This window comes from Sipha flava, unplaced genomic scaffold (genome assembly GCF_003268045.1).
Source record: "Sipha flava isolate LNK unplaced genomic scaffold, YSA_version1 167_pilon_pilon, whole genome shotgun sequence".
NCBI classification, from domain to species: domain Eukaryota; kingdom Metazoa; phylum Arthropoda; class Insecta; order Hemiptera; family Aphididae; genus Sipha; species Sipha flava.
This window is the reverse complement of record NW_020271856.1, coordinates 337,860-361,673: the sequence shown is the minus strand read 5'-3', so window position 1 is coordinate 361,673 and position 23,814 is coordinate 337,860. Positions and strand designations below refer to the sequence as shown.

Sequence of the window (23,814 nt, the reverse complement as noted above, 5' to 3'; positions counted from 1 at the left end):
ACTGCTATTCCATATAAATATCAATCTAAAGAACAACCATCTACTTCATCTAGCCTTGACCAAAATAATAAATCTGAACAGGAATATATTGCCATGTCTACTTCTACTAAATCATATACACGCTCAAAATCAGACATGGTTGAATTAGTTTTTCCGAGCTCCTCTTCATTGATTTCTACTCTACAAAAATTTCAAATAACAAATTTAATTCAAATACCTACCACAAATTTAATAAGAAATATGATTATATCGAGATAGATACACATAGAAAATTAAATTTAAAACAAAAATTGAAATTAAAAAACAAAATAATTCATAATAAAATAACACACATTTCAAAATTAAAAAATAAAAAAAGTAGTTTTAACATTCATAATAATTTAAAAAAACTCAATAAATATCCATAATTTCATCAATAAATTCTAAGGCAATGGTGACAATGCAACTAAAATATATACGTCGTCCATGGATATTAAATGAAAGAAATCTAGCATTAAACTTATATTATAAATCGCCAATAGCATATACATTTTTACGTTCTCAAAAAGTTAATTTACTAGGGCCATCAACTATCCGTCGTTGGATTGGTCAATCAAAATTCTTACTGGGTTTCAGTAAATTATTTTTTAGTCATCTAAAAAAAAATTTGAATTAGTCGATTATAAAGAAAAAGCATGCACCGTTTGTTTTGATGAGATGTATATAAAATAATTTTTAGAATATTCCAAATAATTTGATTTCATTGAAGGATTTGAAGACTTAGGTCATTATGGCAGGACCAATAAAAGTGCTAATTGTGTCTTAGTATTTATGGCTCATGGTATTTATTCACTATGGAAATTTCCAATTGCACATTTTCTTGCTCATTTTGGAGTTAACAAAACTGTTCTAAAAAGTTTAGTAATTTATTTTCTTAAAAAATTATTTGAAGTTGGAATGTGTCCCAAAATGATTGTGTGCGATCAAAGCTCAACTAATTAAAGCACTTTAAAATTATTAAATGGTTCAGAAAATAGTCCATTTTTTTATGAATTTACTTATGAATTAGTACTTTTTATTTATTTACACCAGCAATTTTCCTTTCCAATCATCTTTATTGTTTATTAAAGACAACAAAATACATATGCTCCGATTGGTGAGTAGCAAACAAGAAGTTTATAATAAGCGTTTCAGTATTTCCTGAGAAAGATTGTAAAACAGTTTATTATTTGTAATTTTGATGTATTGAGAAATACTATGGTATATTCATTTTAAGTGCTAACTTATGTTTTGTTAGTAAGATTTGTAATTTTAAAAATTATAAAAACGGTGGTGACGTAGTGTGGCGCTTCAACCTGCACACTAGTTCCGATCCGATAAAATATCTGTTTTGGTTCACCGATGTCGTTGTGCACGTCGAACGAACAACCAAAAATCAAACAATACTTTATCGGTCGGATTTTAATAATTACTAAAAATAAATTGTATGTTTGGACACGTCGACATTATCAGAATAACAACAATTTTATTTTATTTCATCGTTATACACTGTCATTATTAATTATTATTTATTTTGGTACAAACGTTATATAACGTTTATATAGTCGTATATACTTACACACACATACACACACACACAAACACACATATATATATTAATAAATAATTTTATTATAAAACTTAATTCATCATGATGTTTTAGGGATAGGGGGCTTAAACTTATTCCTACCTGACAAATGCAATTTTAAATTTTGCCGAGTCAGTAATCAACTTTTACATTTAGTTATCCAAAAATTTATATAAATGTATATTATACAATAATATTATAAAATATTAAATACATATAATCTTTTCTTTTTTTTTTTTAACACTATATCCTTAATCAAATAACTAAATATTTATATATAAATATGTTTATTATTATAAATGAATTAATTAAATTTAAGTTACGTATAGCTACAGCCTGTTAATAATACTTGTATAGTTGTTAACCAGTGTTCGAGTAGCCATTGACGGTGCTAAAGTTGGCGAGGCCCTGGGCAAAATAAATGTTGAGTCTTATAATTTCTATTAATAAAATATTTTAAGTTCAGTTAAATCAGAAACGGGGGGCCCTGAGCAATTGCCCCTATTGCCCTCCCCTCGTGCTGTCCCTGCGAGTAGCTGTATATTATAAATTATAGCGTTTAGAATAGAATATTTTTTTGTATACGAATATTTTGTTGTGCGGTAATTTCGATAATAAGTCAATTAACCAATATATCTATATTGAAATATCACAGATTACAATATTTGTTTACTGAAAATCGTGTAATTGCTACCACGATGTGCAAGTATAAATAGGCTTCAATGCCGGAAAACCGTTACGATCGATCATAATCGACGAACAAATGATGATAACAAAAATAATAAAATGTAATTTGAAGAAAAAAATATTTATTCATTCGGACAACGCTATCTCTCGGGAACTTTTAATATCATAATTTTAGTCCCCGATTTTCCCTATACCATGGTCCCATCTATTTATTTTATAATCAATGGTACTACGTATGCGTGTACAAATGTAACGACGATACATTGTTATCAGGGCTGGATCAATGTGGCTACAACCCCGGGTCGCAATTGGAAAGGGATCACGATGTAATTTGTTGACTAACAAATGTACTGTTCTATCAATGAACCATGAGTATACTACAACATACAAATGTATTACACCTGTTTTAATTAATATTCGTTACGAATTACTGAATCTGAATAAAAAAAAAAAAAATAAAAAAATGAAATTGTTCTTGGTTTGTTCTGAGCATCGTCCGGCTTATTTTGCGGCGTACGAGGCGTTTGGTCCGTGTGTCCGTTCATCGCGGCCTCCGCGTGATTCAACCGTTTAACGGAGTGCCGCGTGGCAACGCCATGGGTTCCGGTGGCGCCAATCTCGTTGGTTATCGCGTAAAAATAAAAACCGACGAAAGAAAATTCATCGCCAATATTTCTTTCCCCCTGAAAAACGGTGTGTGTGTGAGAAGTACACGCAAACGTACGAACGATAACAGTGTTTAGTGCACACCGCCGTGAGAATAAAAAGATGAGAAAATATATAAACATTGATAACACGCGCGTGATACTAGATAACCTTTGCGGATCGGATCGACGGTGGCGGCGACGGCGGTAGCGCAGCGATCGACGTCGACGGTACGAATGCGACCCGTGCCGCTAGATGTCGTGACACGAGGACACGGTTTACGGCGACCGTCGGCGACGCGCGTCACGCTGGCCGCGAGCTTGGTTTTCGCGCGGCCGGAAGCGATGGCGGCCGGCGAACGGACCGTCCGTCCGGTTCCCGGTGCGCCGTCCACCAGGCGATCGGATGGGACGTGCGAGAATCCCGAATCGCCGTACCCATCGCGCGACGCTTCGGCTCAACCCCGTCGGGCCGCGCACCCCACATATACAGGTATCCGACTCCACCATCTTCAGCTTTGCGCAGTGGCGATATCGTAACCGATGAGGTCCATCCGAGGTGCGATTATTGCTAGTTGAAAACTTTAACCAATACCCCGCCATGTGGACATGAAACACTGTCCGCATCGGCAATTTTTACAGGCCCTAACGGGCTCACATCGCTTTGATAATCATTTCTTATTAGGCTCAATATGACTTACGTACTCATAAGATGGATTTGGGTCGCGCCCTCGTTTTATGTACATTGCGTGTTTATTTTTCATATTGTGTCAAAATGCCGCACCCATGCAGATTTCAAGTTATTTTTTTTTCCATATAAAGTGTTTAACATTACTTAACACATCTAATTCTAATAAAATATAATTTTAAATATAATCTATCTTATTAAAATAACTTATGTTAATCGACACAGTTTTCTCAATGTATTCCTTCCTTTATTTTTTCAAATTCAGTGGCGATTCTATTGATTTTGTACATACCTGATGATTCGAAGCCAGTCGCACATTACAAATATAATAACACCTCAGGCCATGCATTTATTTGCTTATTCATTTCTATCAGGATCGTATTTAGATTTACTTCTAGGGAGGGGGGGGCAAATCAAATATTTTCTTTAATTCAGGCTCAAAATTTACAAGTAAAATTTTTGGTAATATTTAAATCAGGTGAATCCTTAATATTTGTGGTTTTTTTAATCTAATGCCGGATTCACTTAGAATGAACTTTTGTGTAGTTCTTTTTTAACATCTATCTGTGTTTTAAAAGGTTTATTTGATTTTTCACTAAGTATGGACTAGGGCTTAAATCAAAATAATATATATTTTTTACCATTATGGGATATTTAAACGTTATAAGCAATTGAGCGTTTAACGCCATAAATAATTTAAACGTTATTCAATTTAATCGTTTAAACGTTATACAAATTTAAATATTTAAAAAATTTTCCGTTTACCGTTATTGGAAATTAAAATGTTATGAACAATTTAGCGTTATGCGTTATTTAAATTAGTGTAAAATTTTAAACGTTTTCAGATGTAGTATTTAGTAATCAATACTATGTAAAATAACATTACATATTTTAAATATTATATTATATATATATATATATATTACTTTTAACCAGTGGTGTATTGGTAAGTATATTTGTGGGTATACGCACAAAAAAAATATGGATATTAATCCTAAAATAAATTTTTTTGCTTCACTCGACAGTAGTTTTCTCTTGATACGTTCGAAAAAATATTATTAATCCTTTGTAACTACATTTTTATAACTTCTAGTAAGACTATAAAATATAACACCACAAGATATAAAATTGCAGCGCATTATAAATTGCATGATGCAGATTTAAGAACCGTAGGCTGAATGTTCACACTCCATACAATTTTATTCAATGTTATTCACTACAGTTAACAAAATACATTAAACACAGTGTACACTATAATCTTCAACAGCTAAATATTTCAAATTAATTGCATGGTTCATAACAATTTTTTCCCATGAACTATTAAATTATTTTATTTTTTTTGTTTTCAAGTTATTTTGGAAGCGTATACCCGTAAAATAATATTTTGCATTATACGCCGAAAATCGAAAATCTACTGATATGTATACGCCGTATACCCGCGTTCAAAATGTTTAAAGACATTTAGAAGAAAACAAAACAGGCTATCTATTTAAAGTAAACTTGGTGTTCAACAGAAGGCTGCTGTCCACGAAATGATTCGCTGCAGTCCGACGTGGTGTACAGTTAATCGCATACATAGAAATCCATATCAGGACCACGCTGCCAAAAAAATTCGCAGTGCGGTTAAAATTTGAATCGCACCTTTATTCCGTTTTCCGTCCGTTTACACTTGGGAATGAATTCTAGGTGAACTATGACCGTGTTTATATTTATGTATATATTTAGATATGATAGATCCGAAATGATTCTCAAGAAAGTTAATTGTTTTTACGGCGTAATATAAAGGTGAACGTAGCTTCTGTAACGCGTCCAAGACGGTTTTGTAGCAATATACGTTGCCGGCGACAATACTCACGCAACACTTTTATATATATTATCCCTTAGATTGACGACAACCGACCGAAACGGTAACAAATACGGCGACCTTGACGGTAAAACTGGTAGGTAACGTTCTCTACTGACGCGCTGTAACCCATTCATTTCTAATTTTATAGGCATTTCGTTCGTACGGTTTTTTTTTAAATATTATTCGTCAGCTGTCTGTCTACTCGACAGTTATGTCTTATTTACGCGTTATATGTTTTCTTAGACGTCATAGTATGTGTTTAATATACACGCGTCCGTCCGCCTACGTTGGTGCATTTGATACACGCATTATTCAACGCCAGTGTTTTGCGTATGTGTGTCGTATACGCACGAGACCGAATGTTCCTCGAAAAAACACTCCGACCGGACGGATTTCTGCGCGCCTGGAAACCGTGTACCGTTTTGGAAGCGTATTTCGTTGCGCAAATAATCAACATTCACCGTGAACGACACGCGTAGCGTTTTGACGATCGTTTCGTTAACGTATTGCCGACGATTCGCAACAACAGGAATGCAAATTAAAATAATTAAATAGATAAATAAAATTTATCATATATTATGTGCGCATCCAAAAAATTTTGCGCCCCGAGGCAACTGCCTCTGTTGCCCCTGCGGTAACAACTCCACCGACGTGCGCATCGTCCTAATGTCCAAATGTCGCCCGGATTTAGAATACGGTTTACCGATCGTTCGAGTCCGGCGCACGCACGTTGGCCGCGTAACGTTGTGATAGCCGCGCACGCGAACGTATCTCGGCACGGCGTTGTCGGCCATGGGCACAACCAAAGCCCAAATATTGGGGGTGCTGAAATTGCTAAAAATAAAATTAAATGGTATTCAACTGTAATCACTATAGATTATATAGATCTGAAGAAAAAAAAAACAAGAGTGCTACATTTGAACTCAGGGGTGTTAAAAACCCTATAGCACCCCCGTAGTTGCGCCTATGGATTCGTCCGTATGGGGTGGAGTGGGGGTCAAAGTATTACCGCTAGTCGGAGACGCTCAATCACGATCAAAATTTGACATAAATCTTATCTGTTATTTCAATAAATGCTACGAAATAATAACAATATCAACAAGTAGAGCATAAATAAATCGACGAACAGGTTTACAATTTTTTTCAATATTCATATAATTTTTTATAATATAGTCATTATGATCAATAATTCATTAAACGTAAAATATTTCCGGTGTATAATACAATCATTGCTTTTTAACACTACATTCCCCTGCACCCCCGTTATGTATATTTAAACGTTAAATCTTAGTGTCACCAATGTTTCAATGGTATCACGGGTAATCCGTGAAAGTATATAGTTGTGTACACAATGGAGACGACGGAAATGGGCACAAAAAATACGGTAGACGACGAGATGCGAATGCATCGCAGCATTATTTTTTCTGATGACGTTCCGCAAAATTTTATTTATATTTAGGACGTATATTATGGTAGACCGTTAGCGATTGAAAGACTCGTTCGACGGCCACTTGTTACACTTTTATTTCGTCCTATGTAATAATAATTATAATATATTCATAAGTGTTAAACCTAATAGAACCAAACCTAACCTAGCACGTAATCTCGAAGCGTAATTATGACTGATCACTGAACACACGTTATTACAACGTAAATAGTATTCCGTCAATTGGTATTATTTGTATTTTCTTCTGAATTGTGACATTTTTTTTTAATCATTTATAGACAAACACACCGTTTTAAATAGAAAACATTTGCCAAGTAATATATGATATAATTATTTTGATTTTGTTAACGATCATTGGTTTTTTTTTTTAATACTCCAATTTTCTAGGCAGTTCAATGGTCGTAGCCCATTCGGCTCCCGTTTCTCTAATCGGCTCCCGTTTTACAAAAAAGGTCAATTCCCAAACAGCTCCCATCCATAAAGGTCTAACGAACAGATCATTTCCTAAACGGCTCCGGTTTGGTACACCACAAATTCCTTCCCACTTTATACAGACTTAGGACTGTCCCAAAAGAGGTGTGGTTAAAAATTTCTTTGTGTACACTATGTAAATTATTAAAATTATATAAAAAAAGCGTATAGTATAATATTAAATTTTCAATTTTTAACGTTAAAAAACTATTTAAAAAATGTAAAAAATGTATAAATAAAAATATTGTTAAGCACAATTACAGTACATATAATAACATTGACGCAGTGAAACACGGTCGCGGTCACTCTAGCCAAATCGTACCTTAAGTCTGTATAAAGTGGGAAGGAATTTGTGGCGTACAAAACCGGAGACGTTCAGGAATTTACCTGTTTGTTAGACCTTTTTGGACGGGAGCCGTTTGGGAATAAGCGAACAATAGACGGGAGCCGTTTGGGATCCGACGAGTTCAATTGAATCGCCTAGAGTACGTGTTCGGTGTCTCTAGGTTTGTGCATGTCAATATTCAAATAATAACCTTTACTCGGATTTATGTAGCACGGCATAACCGTGGGTTAACTATTTAAAGACTTATAAATATAGTGTTAAATAATCAAAGGTCAGCAATCAATTAGCAGGTCAGTCGTGAGCATGTACGTTTGTGAGAGAATTCTGCGACAGTTTCCAATTTTCCAACATATTATGTACAATTAAAAAACATAATGTATACTTATAATTTTTGAAAAATTTCAACAGCCAAACGATGTTCGATAATAGTACATGCCCGCACGTGTGGTTGAGTATGAACACGCGCGAGTTTTGTCAGCGAGATTTGGCAAACGCCAGCGCTCGCTATTATTATGATCCTAAATTCTAATATTATAGTTTTAATTATGTATTAAGTCATGGACACTAAAAATGTATTTCGGTTGATTTTAATTTTAATGGGTGAATACCCATTAGCCGTGAATCGATCGGAGGCAATCCAAATTTGCACCGCGTGCATTTTCATACGATTTTTCCATTACTTAGTGTCATAAATAATGTGTATCAATAAGATTACACACGACTGAATACCATGAATTTAATGCGTACACCGCTGTTATCTTTCATTAGGTATTCGGTGGAAAAAGATACGGTAATTATTACCGTACGTATATAATAATATATTGTCGCTGATAAAGTGATAGCAAAACATCAATAATCACACGAATGATTATAGAAATATTCAACGGGCGCAATGCACTGTATTAGGACTTAGGACCCGTAGATAATTATTTGCTTTTTCAAAAAAAGATAAATTGTCCAATAATTCGTTTATATTATGTAATTTAATCAAACCGATTTTTTATCGATGATATTGGTATAGTACGGTATTCCTACAGCTATGACTCAACTCGCCGAAGGTCTGCAGGGTTGGCGAACGTGAATTGATAGTATTGGACGAATAATATAGTATTGTACTTCGTTCGTGTTTGGAATATTTGAAATATATCGAACTATATAATAGCATGACGCGTGCAATAGTTAAATATTTTTAGTATGAATTGATGATTACGCAATAACCGCGAAAACTGGTCGGCAAGAGGCCTATGTACTTTAAAATTCGAGGTGCATCACGGCTGTGTAATAGCGAAATTTCGAACAACGGAGTTCACCTGAACTGAATCTATGATCCGTGAGGCAGTAATCGATGTTTATGAATAGTGACATGTGGCTATTTTATCGTATCAATTATATATTTTATGACGTATACAGTAATACACTAATACGAGTATTCTATGAAAATAATGACAACCGCTCATAATTGCGTCATTTCGGAATAATACTTTTATAATATTGATGAGTATATCATAGCGAAAAGTAGAAGAATTCAATTTTCTAAATGGATATTATAAATAATTATTATTATAAGTATTTATCATAATTGATTATAGAGTACATTAAAAAAAAAAAAAATCATTTAAAAAAAAAATTTTTTATCATTAAAATTATTTTGATTTTCAAAATAAAATTTGAATTTGGATACGCCTCTGTGAGAGAAAAATAAATATATGCATTTCTTGTTTACAGTCATAAATACTTTGTTAATATAGCAAACAGTGGCGCCGAACACCTACTTTTATAGGGCAGTTCATCCCTTCATTTAACTATGGTGATGGGTGTGTGGTGGGTTGGGTGGATAAATTTACACTCTAGTTAGAAAATCTTAAGAATGCACAAATTAAGTGACAGCCGATCTGTAGATGGTAGGATACTATGATGCGATAGACAAACCTAACAATGCATGTCTTTATACCATATCAAGTAAAAAGACGTACATTGACATTTAAATCTATTTCGCACACATGATAAAGCTAAACGCCTCTCGATTCTCAGTGTTTAAAAGTGATTATACAGCATGCAAATACATCATTTAAACATTTTACGATAGTTACTGAAATTACCAATAGCCCAGTGAAACATTTTTGAAACATCTATTTTTAAATTACAGTTATTTAAAAAATGAAATAAACTGTTTTTTGTTCTACATTTATTTAATTTTAATAACGTATTTAATATTTAAATAATGAAACCTGTATACGGTTCAAATTTATATTAAGTGTTTTTTTCTAAAATCACTATGAAATAGGTTAGCATTAATATTATTATTATGTGCTGTACTAAACAGCACATTTAACAATAAATACAATCAAATTCTAAAATAGACTTAATAGTGCGGGCTGTCGGTTATAACCCTCTAACCCCCCTGGATATGCTACTGCTGAATAGTACCTACATAATAGATGAAACTGAAATGATAAATTGCGAGCGAAGCGAGCGACTTATGATGGTTAAATTTACAATATAATCATTCAATCATGTAACCTGTTATTATTTTGCTCTAACTTTTTGGGTGGTGGTATAAACAAATTTTTATACTTTGGTCCACCAAATAAAATATAAGTCGGTACCACTAATAGCAAACTACCAAAAGAGTTTTTATGTAGTACGTACCTATTTCGAGAGAAAATGCAATACAAGTGATTTTATTATTATGTCATTGATTTTGCGCGTTGAGTCTGCGAATAAGACGATCGGTTATGTGTGCAACGTATACTTTCATTTCGCAAACGGGGAAGAACGTCGACAACCGTGAGCGATTTACTCGGCCGCGAGGATTCGAGAAAGGTGTGTATTCGCAGTAATGTCCCTCTTTTGATGAATTACAGTAATACTGCATCTTATTATTCATAAATTACGATTTATGGTTTAAATAATAATTTTTATTTTTGACATAATTTAAAATTTATAAAAATGACCATGACTGAAATATTATATTATTCTTAGGCCGCAAAAAGATCAAAATAAAACCGATAAAAAATGCATTGGACTAAATATAAATCGTTAGTCAATTTCCCGTTTATGAAAAAAATGCATGTTTAAAGAACTATTAACAATAATCACAACATTCTAAAAAAAACTTTTATTTAGATTTGGCATCCTCATCATCGTTAAACTAAGAATCTCAAACTAATTATAATACACTCATCATATGTATAATTATTTATGTTATTTTTAAACACAATTTCTTCTGTTCTAAAATGTAATCATATCAATTGATATTCGTTAAGAATGAACATGAGATTTGATCACATCGGTAATATAATGAACTTACGTTTCATGTGTATTGTTCGTTTCTTATCAATACTCAAAATTAATAAAAAAAATTATAATTAATATCATTATTAGAACGATGCATTATTATTAAAAATAAATCATGTACGTATACCCTTTACTCTATATATAATATGCGTTCCAATGTACATTAATTATGATTTCACACATTTAATGGTAACTGGCGATAGGTTACTATTAATAAAACACAATGTGAATGAGGCTATTATAGCTGCTTAATAGTTTTTACAACCGTTCTTAATTATAAATACTTCATCAAGTCGTAGAATTCAATTTGTGAACACAAATAAAAATTACGCACAACGATATCGAATAATTATATCACTATTCGTGCTTACCAGCAGGTAAGTAATAGCCGTATTGATTCAGTTCAACGTTGAAAATTTGCCACGCGTGCAATAAACTTTTAAGAGAATAAAAACGTATTTATTTACAAACACAGTATTGGTATTGTTCGATCGGAAAATACTAGAGTTGTTCGAGTACTCGACTAAAAAAAATTTTGTACTCGTAAATACGAGTATTCAACTTGAAGCAAACACTCGAATTGAATCGAGTACTCGTTTCAGTGTTTCACTATATTATTTAAAAATAATTATTAAATGTTGAAACTACAAATAACTGAGAGAACCCAAATATAGTAACCTAAAAATCAATTGCTGAACGTATGAAAGATCATTGAGTACGGATATACCGATTTGGGTGATTTTTTTTTGGTTGTGTCGTAATTGTCAAGACTCCTGGTGAGGTTTGTATGAAAAAAGTTTGTATTCGACTACTTGGCATTTGTCGACTACTCTAATTTTTTTTAATATTTGGGAATTGTCTAATACTCGACTCTTTTCGAGTACTCGACTTTTTTTAATACTCGGGTACTGTCTATTACTCGACTTTTTTTTGAGTACTCGACATTTTTCGAGTACTCGAATTTTGAACTCGACTCGACTCGATCTAATTGAAACTCGACTCGACTCAACTTCAAAATCCAATACTCGCCCAACACTAGAAAATACCAAATAATGCTAGATTATATGGTTTTCGTGAGTATAGTACGCAAATTATAGTATCGATAACAATGTGCCTTAGACAATAATGCTTGCATGCATAATCTTCGAAAAGCATAAATCACTCCTTGTCAACTGTTTTTACTTGTGTTTCGTGATTACGATGGTGTTCGAGATTCGGGAAATATAACCGTAAATATTATTATTGACATTACATTACATTCGTCCGTAGCTGGTCGATGCGACAATGCAAAACATGGTTGCGTACGGTAACATCTACTACGCGAAACTCGCGATTATTTATCATTACAGCGTTCTCGCGCGAGTTCTTCGATTTGATCACGTGCACGTGAAAATATTTTCATGTCCCGTACACGAACAACATAGCAGAGTCCACAGCGAGGACAACGCGATAAACAATGACTAATATCATACGAGTATAGACGACGGAATGTTTTGTTATTATTATTGTTGTTTTATTTTACTGTCAACGTGATTAGAAACGTTGAGCAGTGAATCTTAGGCGTATACGTTAATGCCTGGTACATAGGATAGCTGCACCAAAGCGTCATCGCATTTGTCACGTTAAAAACGAAATGAGCAATTCCAACTATTTCCGATCGCATTCTTCTTACACTGTGTTTATTATGTACTTCAGTATATTATTGTATTTTGTGACGTCAACGGAACGTTTCTCCGAGACACATCGAATGGGGCCCACATTTTTATTTCACGTGCGTACCTATGTCTTTAGTGTATAGACGCAATCTCTTGAAGTAACGCGTCGATGAAAAACCTGAAGGTTTCCCGAAGACGTTGGAAAGTCATTTTCAATGCGCATTTTTTAGGTTAAATAAGCTTTATCATTATGGTTTATCATTTTCAATACACATGCCGAAGTATAAAATATTTTATGCGCCGAAATAATATTGCATTATGTTTTTTTTTGTTTATTTATTAAATATCATATTAAACATTCCATACAGTAACAGTAATTATTAATTATTATAGCCAATCTTGCACAATTAAACATTGACAAAGTGTCAATCGACTAATTAAATGTTATAATTGAAGGTTATTTGTTACACATGTATATATGTATATATGTTATGGTAATTGATTATTAATCATTATATTTATACAATTTGTATACACTAACAATCATACAAGTTAGAAAAACTAAGTATAGAACTTAATTAAAAATAATTAAATTACAGTTGGTCATACGTTTTCGCCATAAATTGCCATAACAAATGATTATTGTTAATACAATAAAATGTTTGTTTCGTAACTGCATTATGTGAAAAATAACAATTGTAATAATACAGTAGAACTCGTTTAAGAAGCTCTCCCTTAAGACGAGTCCCTTGATTTTGACAACGTTTAACATGTAATTAACTCTGGATGATAAAATTATGTTAACATAAAAATATATGATTTAAACAAACGCCTCACTTGTAATAACGATTACGAAAGCAACTAAGTTTCTAAGATATGCAGACATTGACGATAATTTCGCTTCGAATAACACTAGAAGGATTTACCAGATAATTATTAATATAATTTCATCGGTTGATGTAACTTCTATAAAGGAATAACGCAAGGTGGATAAAGAGAATGACACAACACCAATTCTCCTGGTAACAAATGCACTTGGTTATATTAATGTGCTTAGAAGATTAATTCCATCTCTTGACAATGTTTACAAATTTCAATAAAATTGAGAATTTCCTCTTTCTATAAACATAAAAAAATGTGAAAAATCAAGAATCTATGATTTATTGAATTAGGTAATGTAAAATCATGTGTAATATAAATTTCAAAATTTATATTGCAGTATATAGTTTTTTTTTCGTCACAATTTAAATTATTTTTCTTGCATTATATAATTTCCTATTTAATACATTATTTTTAATTGGTCCCTAGGAAAGCATCTTAAATGGGTTCTAATTCTTATTTTAACTATAAACAGTTTATGCTTTATAAATCGATGAAATATGTATATTTTATAAAAACATATTTTACTCCGACTGGCTCTATATCAATAAAATAATGGTCCGTAACAACTACAGTTCTAATGTATTGTACACATAAGACGTATTTGTGAATGTATTATTTAATTTCAATATGACTTTTGTTGATCTTAATTTGTTAGAATTACGATTACGCGATTAAAATTTGTTAATTAATCTAGATATTGCAATTGTGTTTTCACTTTGCTCTTACTTTATATTTTTTACTGAATAATTATCGGGTTTTCTCGTTAATCGTGTACTTAACAAGAACTATCTAATCAATAACATAGTTTACTCATCATTTCAGAAAAAATATTTAAACTAATGTTTATCAATAATTATTTATAATCAGCATCAGTGGCGCTAGTCCCAACGGTCTAATACGAATTATATTATATAAGCTCACTTTTACTATACATAAAATTATATGGAGGATGAATAATATATTACATCGAAATAAATTGTTTATAAATATTCTCTGCCGTTCTAAGGATCTTTAAGGCCTGAGGAAAATTGATTCGGGGATCCCTCAAGAAAACTAATTTAGAAATAATATATTAGTAACAATTTTACAATATGAAATATTACTAATGGGTAATGCCGAGCGTTTCTAATCAATCTGGACTTTAGTAGTGATGATCAAAATTGGTCTGGGTCTTGCGGTCTCGCAAGCGATAATGTAGGTATATATTATTTCGATTAGGGTGATCGCTGTTTCTAGTTTGATATTGTGATGAGAAAAAATAAATAGTTCGCGTTTACATATCAATTAATGGATCATATTATTAAAATTCGCAATATTCGGTTAAATTAACTTTCGTGTGCATTATTTGTGTATTATATTATAAAGCTTTCGCTTGATTTAAAACAGAAAATAATAAATACGAAATAAATGGATCGGTATTGTAAATGTCCGATAAACATTCATCAACTGGTATTTTATATTGTATGGATCCTTTCGATCGATCGAAAGCTTATAAAAAAACGAGCTGTTATAGTTACGGTGTTATTTTGTTACGGATATAATATGCAGAACTCTTGCCGGAACTTGCACCGTAACCGTTATTAAAGTTATGCACTCGGTATACATGAGATGGTGATGGGCAAAAGCGACGGGCGGCTAGTGAGCTACATCCGGTCCATCCAACACTTTTTGCTCGGGTTTTTTTTCTTCTTTTTCAAATCAGATTTTTTTAAAATTATAGTTTAGAAACCATTATAATATCGTTTATGTTCAAACAAAATAATAATAATAATAATACAATATGTCGTTAATTGATATATATCTCGTGCGCGTAATACTTTGTAACACTTCCATGGACGCCCATCCCTTGTTTAAAAATATCGAATACCTTACGAGTACTATTCTTAAAACTTACTTTTGAACAGTAGAATGCCAAGTTGGTATCAACGTTGCTGTTTTTCCACTGATTAAATTCAGACTACAGTAACGTGAATAATTACAACTAATTAGTTGTAATACGATATTAAATATTAATTATTTGTATTCCTATGATGGTCAGATGATGTCATATTTTACTATAATAAATGAATAGCCATGTGTTTACAATACGTGCGTTACGTGCTACCATTAACTAATGTATTCTTATACGTAAATATTGTATTGTGATTATATGTATCTTAAAAATAGATATTTATGATAGGATTAATTGCTTTGATTATCGTATCTATGTACTTGTAGAGATTTATCAAGGTTACATTTTCAACGAGTTTTTCTGAATAAATGGATTTCCTGGGAAACAATATTATTTTGAACTTTATTAGCTCTACATTTTTAGTCTTAGGATGATCTCCATTCTTATCGAGATTGAAAACGTTTTATTACGTTTTTAGGTACACAACGGAGTATTTATATTATTCCGGGTAATCAATCACTTATTTAGCTGAAATATGAAAAACTTTGTATCTATCCTAACATACGATCGTCTTATTGGAGGTTCGTAAGTTAGAATAAATAGTGTATATCGATTTAAATGGAGGTGTATATAGCCAAGAGAGTGTCAAGGCTACAATAGGTTATTGTAAAGTAGTGATTATAATCTGTCACGAATTTTATACCCCTTACGTCCACTCACGGTCTACGACAACGAATGGTTCAAGTATGTTTATATGTACAAACTGGGTAGGTACTATATCAACACCTTCGTTTACTTAAAATGATAATAATATGCGTACTTCGATTTCAATATATCTATACGTAAAATGATGATTGACTATGTTTAAATGCATGTATTTTTAATTTTAAAACCGCGGATATGATCCTACCTAATACAATTATAATAAATCGTCAATATAACATCTATAATTAATACAGTTAAGAATACTACATATTCAAAGTATAGATAACGATGATTTATATATCTAGTTTTATTATTTTTTTAATAGCGATTTGAAAATATGGTAATTGCGTATTATTTATTGCATTTTTTTCTTAATCAATTATTATATAGTAAATCTGATTAGATTTGACAGAGAAAGTGGTATTCATATATTATTAGTACATTTTTACTACGGTATTACTAGATATTAATCCATATAAATACATATACACATAATTCAAATACTATTCTCTAATTGTGTGATTAGCGTACAGCTAAAACTACCATACCGATTAATTTGCATTAATGGGGTTAGGCTGCTTATACTACGAATTGGCGCAATAAGAAAATATTTTTCAAATATCACATTTCGAAGAGCCAAAATAGTTATGGACTATTTGGTTTGATATATAAAGTTTTTTTTTTTTTTTTTTTTGGTTACTCAGGAAATATTGTATTTTGCTTGATGTGTTGATTACTGATTAAAGTATATGTAAATGAATTTAATATCATTGAATATACTACAACTGTGCTTTTTATTCAATCTTAAATAGTAAAAAATATCCCAGGAAAATCTGAGTAATTTGGCTAGTATATTCATATATTTATTTATATGTTTCAAAAATATCTGGTGTTTGATTTGAAATATTTTTGATTTTATTACAAAATTAATTGAAAAACGTAATATTATAAATATTATTGATAACATAAATATCATGCCAAACGTATCGCGATTTAAACGGGAAATATTATATGCCATAGCAAATAAACAGTAGGTTTAATTATATTTACGATAAACGGGACTAATCCTTTTCGATTGCATAGTTGCGATGATGATTATCGAATAAATGTCAGCTCACAACAGTTATAATATTTTTTTATTATAACAATTATCATACCATATACCTGATGTGCACACAGATCCCGTTGACTTCAAGAAAGTGTAACCCGTCGGAATACTAATTCAACTGCGAAAAGTGATTTTTTTTATTCTGTAGAATAAAAAAAAAGTAATTGTTCAATTCGCAATATTACATTATTGTTATTGTCGAATGCGTTCGCCAACTCATTGATTTTTTATGGAATCTCAATGGTACGCGTAAAAAAATTGCCGTTAAGTCCACGCACTCTGCCGCGGTGATAAAAACTTTGTTAACACTTAACCCTCGCAAGGAAATGTCCAAAGATTTTTAGACTGAACGGCCATGTTTCCGTTATTTATGGTGCTTGTTTGGCTTTGGAAAGTCGTGTTCAAATGAAGGTCGCATTTGAAAGTCCAACAAGCGTATTGTTCAGTTAAAGACGTCCCAGTTGTCGTAAATCAAACAATATGAAGTTGAACTTGTTTTTCAGTCACGTATATTGTACATATGTGATTATGTTGGATGCAAATTTTTTAATTGTAGTGTCATTTCAATTGGACATGACGTAGGTATATATACTTGTTCAAGGTAGCGTTCGGAACTTTGCGTCATCTTATTACTATACGCGCGCGGGGATCTTTGGCGAGGAGCCGTATCGACTTGCCGATTATATTTTTTTTAATATGTGCTTTTATGCCATTTAAGTTTTGTGACCTTATTTCGATTACTTATTTATATTATTATTATTATTATTATTATTACAACAATATAACACAATTAATCGACGACGATTACATTTTCCCGATCTACATACTGTAGTCGATTTTTTAACAACTATATTATGAAGAGACCGACAAAAAAAAAAATTCTCACTATACCGCGTGTGGTGTTCAAAACCTTAAAATATTAATGAGTTTTTATAATGCATTAATGTTATCAATTTTATCATCATTGCCACACAAGATACGTTAAGGAATGGGCGTGTATTTATGGTTTGTTTTGAACGATTTGGTAATTTACGGTTATTTACTAATTATTAGTTTTGCAGTGCAAAATACTACCTAACCTCCACATTATACCATAGCTGCTATGGTAACTATCGACATTATTTAATTTTCCTTGAAATAAAAACCGAACCGAACTATTCATCTATACCATATTATATCTATTATATTACGTGTTATATAACTTAACCTTCTAATTTCGAATAAAACCTCGACATCTTAATTGAATTATTAAACGACCGCTATATAATATGGTTATCTAATTCCTGGATTTAGTTGACAAACCGCACCTAAAAATTGGAATTTCAATATTAATATAAATGTATCGCTCATAATGATCTCATTATAAATATAATTAGTCTTGGTATCCATGGAATACTGTAACAATATATATAAGTTGTTCATCACGAGTGTACATCATGTATAAGATACATAAACTAAATACATAAATATTGTAATTATTATAGTATTAATTTGCTTGCAATTCGTATTCGTAATTTTTTATCTTCTTTACAAATTTTTTTCCATTTCAGCAAAATATCATTAGTATTTAAATATATAAACAAATGATTTATTTATTTCTGTGTATAAACTACTTGTTTATTTGTTTATATATTAATTTATGAATATTAACCATTTATACATTTTTAATTTTAACTTTTATTGTTTTATAAAATATAATTCATAAACCATAATAATATATTCTTTATATTTTTATAACGATTTTTTTTTACAGAAATAATACTTTTAGTATTTCTAATTATTTACAGTTAAATTTTAAAATTATAAACTACAAGCACCATGAGAAAATATGTATAAATAATTATGTAATTTAAATAATTTTCAGATGGCTCCGTTTAAAATAGTTTTTCGATTTTAACGGTATATCGTTAATACATCATTGAAACGAACAAAACGAGTCGATTATCTGATCATTTACATTTATAAGTATCCGCACTATTACCACGTATATATATATATTTATAGCCTTTCGCTTTGGTATAACTTTATTTTGGTAAAATCGAAATGCATATTTATTTTTCGATATAAATTGATTGTTTGTAAATATTTAGTCAGCATAGTATGTATAATATACCAAGATTATGATTTCATATCAAATATTTATTGAATTTAAACATTACATTTTACTTTTCACGGAGAAGGTACATGATGATGTTAATTGTGCGTATAATAATTCAAACACTGCAGGTTGTGTACAGATTTATTCGATACTTTAACGCGAATGTAAGCTACACCGTATCTGCTACTTCTAACTGGGAAAGAAAACAAAATTTATTATTTCTACAGCCAAGCTGTGGTAACCCGTGATCATTGTCTAACCGCTACTGTTATAATCCCACTTACACACAACTGTTAAGTTAAAAGTTGTGCTGAAAAACGACGGAATGATCAAAAATAATGACTTGAAAAATCAGTTACTAATCTAAAGCGTCAAAAAACTGCGAACATTTTTAATATGTGAACATGATGTGAATATATTTTTTGATTAGATAATTGTATTTAATATTAATGTTAAATCAAGTATTTGTATTTGTGTGCTTATTGATTATTGTATATTTTGAAATTTGTTTTATCGCGGCGTATGCATTGTTAGTGAGCCGGTAAAGAAAAAAAAAGCCGGGGAACTGCAGCTCATTTTTCCGTTTACCTGTACAGCGTATACAGGATTGGCTATAGGTATAACACATTTGAAGTTGAACGTTTACATAATTGGCGTGCGAAGAAAGTGATAGTTCTTATTTGACATATTTGTTCGCTTGCATACGGGTATACCAATCCGTACAAAGTTGCGGCACCGCGATGTACTGTGGACCGTAATGAGACGGCAGCAGTGTTGGGAATAGATAATGCAAAATGTATCTAGATAAAGATGAAAGATAATATGTCCAAATTCATCTAGATAAAGATAATAGATAAAAAAAATTAAAATATCAAGATAAAGATAAAAGATAATTTCATTTTTATCTAGATAAAAAAAAAGATATTTTCACAAAATGTTATTTTTTGGTCATTATTTCATATTCTAATAATATCTATGAAGACTCAATTATAATCATTATTATCAATAGGTACATAGGTGTTTAATGTTTATTGTAGTAATCTCGTGTACCATTAAGCAGTATTTATGTATAATGTACAATATTTAATGATAGTTAATCACTAAAATGTTACGCAAAAAAAAAAAAAAATGAAAATTGCTCTGTACGTATCAGGATGAATACAGAATACATAAAAAATTATTTCAAGTTAACAATATTGTTTTCCATATAATATTAATCTGATGATTTTTATTATTCTTTAAGTAGTTACGACTTTACGGGTTCTATGAGTGAAGTATTGACTATTGAGCGTATGAGTTACGTGTGTATACTAAAATCAAATACCTACTATATTTGGAACTTCCATAGAAAAATAAGAAATTAAGTTTAAAAAATACCAAAAATATTTTCCCGATATGAAAATACAGACAAAATATCATACCAAGAAATAATAATTATTTATTAATAATACACGAATTATAATTATGAATACAAAATCTATATGTATAAAAGAAAGTCGGGTTGGTTACAGAATTTATAATTCAAGAACGGCTGGACCGATTTTGATGATCTCTGATTTGTTGGATTCGTTTCCGTACAAGAATAAAAATAACTCTAATCTTGGCAAGAATACAGACAATTATCTAGATAAGTAAACATTTTATCTTAGATAAGTAATTAGATAACTTAGCGTTATTTATCTAGATAAGATAAAAGATGGCAAAAAATCTATCTAGATAATTTATCTAAATAAGTCCCAACACTGGACGGCAGTAACAACGCACGAATGCACATCGGACGTTGTCGGCGGAGGGTGACTACGGAGACTTTAACGTCAAACTATATGCGCTGTCTCGTCATAGCCGTGTGACGTTATGATTGATGGCATTTAGCGCACGGGAAATCCATTTTCGTTCACCGATCGCGTATCGATCACAAGCGGTTAATGATACGCGCGTACTGCTCGACATTCGTAATAGAATCCGCGGCAGCGCGCCGAACCGCACAGGTTGAGAGAATGCGTTGTCTCCGTCCGACAAACATACAACACAGGAAATTTGCGATCAATACTTCGAATGCAGTGATGTTAGCTTTCAAACACTAGAGTGAACTGACCTCAGTGAAACTGTAAAGAGATCTGTGTATTGTCGGATAATTTTTAAGGGTGTTCTGAGTATGTAAAAAACGTTACGATTGAACTGATAACTCGTTCAAAAAACGAAAACATCGGAAAAAACCGGCCAACAAAACACGGACGATGTTCTTCCCTTAAAGTATGATTGCAAGTCGGTTTACTCCAATGTCAAAGCTGTATTTGAAATAGGTTTACTGAACGCAAATTTGCTATGTCTTACGTGTATCGGACGAAGACAACACATGCGGGCGTGGCGTTCACGTTGGCTCGTGTGCAGCGGTGCACCGGCTGCATCGGATCGCGTCGGGCGTATAATTATTATCGCGGCGCCACCGTGTCTTATTCGAGACGTCTCCGGGCCGCGCGGCTCAACGACGTGCGTTCCACTCGTGTGTGCACGTGCCAGACGCTAACTATTATGTACGCGCCCTCATTAGGAGGCCCAAGACTGTGTTCGCTGTGCGACGGACAAACATTTTGTGCGGTGTAAAAAGTGAAACGCGTATGGTACGAAATGTCGTAGCGAACATGTTCACAATAACATCACGAAGTCGCTTAGCGTTTTACCGATTGAATATTACTCGTCTTAAATGAATAAATCAAAACAAATGGGCTTCGCCACACATGACGTGTAGTCCTGACATTGCATACATAGTTCAGATCAGCGGTACTTGTATAAGTTTTGTAGAACACGAACCTTCTTATCAATTATTTTTCAAATACTTTCACCTTTTTTTTTTTTTTTGTTATCAAGTACTTTTTTTTATTTACTTTTACAAAAGTAATAGGAAAACATTATTATTTTATGTACTAAAAATCACACGAGTAGACACATAAAAACTTACACATTTACATGTAAGTATTCATATTAATTAATTTTTTTTTAATACTGATTACGCGCCACTTAATTCTTTCGTGTTAATAATATCCTTCAAGTTTTTATCTATAATGGGGCCTCCTTCGGGTATAGAGATCTCAGTGTTAGACATAACCATCCACCCTTGTTGTTGCGCCACTGCTTATGCGATGGATGGTGTTGCATTTGAGACATTAGTTTTTGAACCATTAAATACTAGAAAGCTTTAATAATAGTTCAGATACTACGTTTTCTAATCGGTTTCGAAACGTATTCTTGATATAAATTTGGGTTGAGAAAACTTTTTCACCTAAATAATTTGTAGGTAAAGGAATTAAAACTTTCAGGGCTTTAATATTATCGTACAATTCTGGACAATGTTTTCGAACTAACAATTTTCTAACGACTTTTTATCAAATTGTATTTTTAAACTTCTAACTGTAGTTGATAGATAAAATAATATAAAAATAACCATGCACGCATGTCGTGTTCTAAGGCATCGGCGAACCGTCGACACGAATGTCACGGACCCCCAGGAGGGGAATAGCGGATCACGGTTTAAGAACTGCCGGTCTAGACAATAATATTATACGTTGGACATGCGGGATAATCCGGTGCTTGGAGCATATGTCGGTTGACCTCATTTAGGGATGGCAACGATTCATCGGTATATTGAAAATATCGATACATGAAGTCGATATATCGATAAATTTTATATCGATACAACCTTACCGATATATCTACTCGATATTATCGAGTCTTTTGATACATCGATGGTCAACGATTTTTTGCCATCCTTAGCCCCAAGTGTCTGTTGCGCACGTGCATCAATCGCGCTTGTACGGCAAGGCGGCGACGGAGACGATGATGTTGATCACACGCAGTGGTAACATCGGAGCCCATAAAATCGGCGTATTGCTGTCCGTTGCTTCTCGATATTATATTCCGGCACGGATATACCCAGTGTACGATCCAAATGGCGCGGCTACGCACTGCAGTCGTAGTGCCGGCAGTTACTGTACACGGGCCGTGTAACGTTTATCGTACAGGGTTTCGACTTTCCACGCGTTCTTGCGGTTTCCCGACCGCTGCACCTACCCGAAAATCGCATGCGTAATCGAATACCAAGCGGGTGCGGTATGTACACCGGGTACGGTCGAGAAAGCGAACCGCGGAGAAAGCAGTCGCGGCCGAACCCCCGAGGCCGTCCGTAGCCGTCGGTTCGGGACCGGACTTCCCAGGCGTATAGGATGTTGTGTTGTATTACATTATCATGTTCTCGTTACCACGCAAACCGTATAGTATTCACACACAAACACACTAGAGAATGGTCAAAGTACTTAATCGTAGTTTATTATTGCATCAGCTCAAGCGAAAATAAATTCGCGAACCCGCACCAGCACAACGTGGGAGTGGTTCGCGACCGGGTTCGTAAGTTTTTTTTTTTAGTAATTATTATTCATTTTTTTCATT

The 23,814-nt window shown here is 32.5% G+C and overlaps 1 protein-coding gene and 1 non-coding gene across 2 annotated transcripts in view; one reads left to right on the top strand and one right to left on the bottom strand.

Moving 5' to 3' along the window:
* The window catches only part of LOC112679724 (ion transport peptide-like), a 92,072-nt gene that overhangs the window by 34,752 nt on the left and 33,506 nt on the right, over nucleotides 1-23,814 (bottom strand). The window lies entirely within an intron of this gene.
* LOC112679767 lies at nucleotides 3,452-3,591 on the top strand. Its single transcript, XR_003148248.1, has one exon. It is a non-coding gene; the product is annotated as a U4 spliceosomal RNA (small nuclear RNA).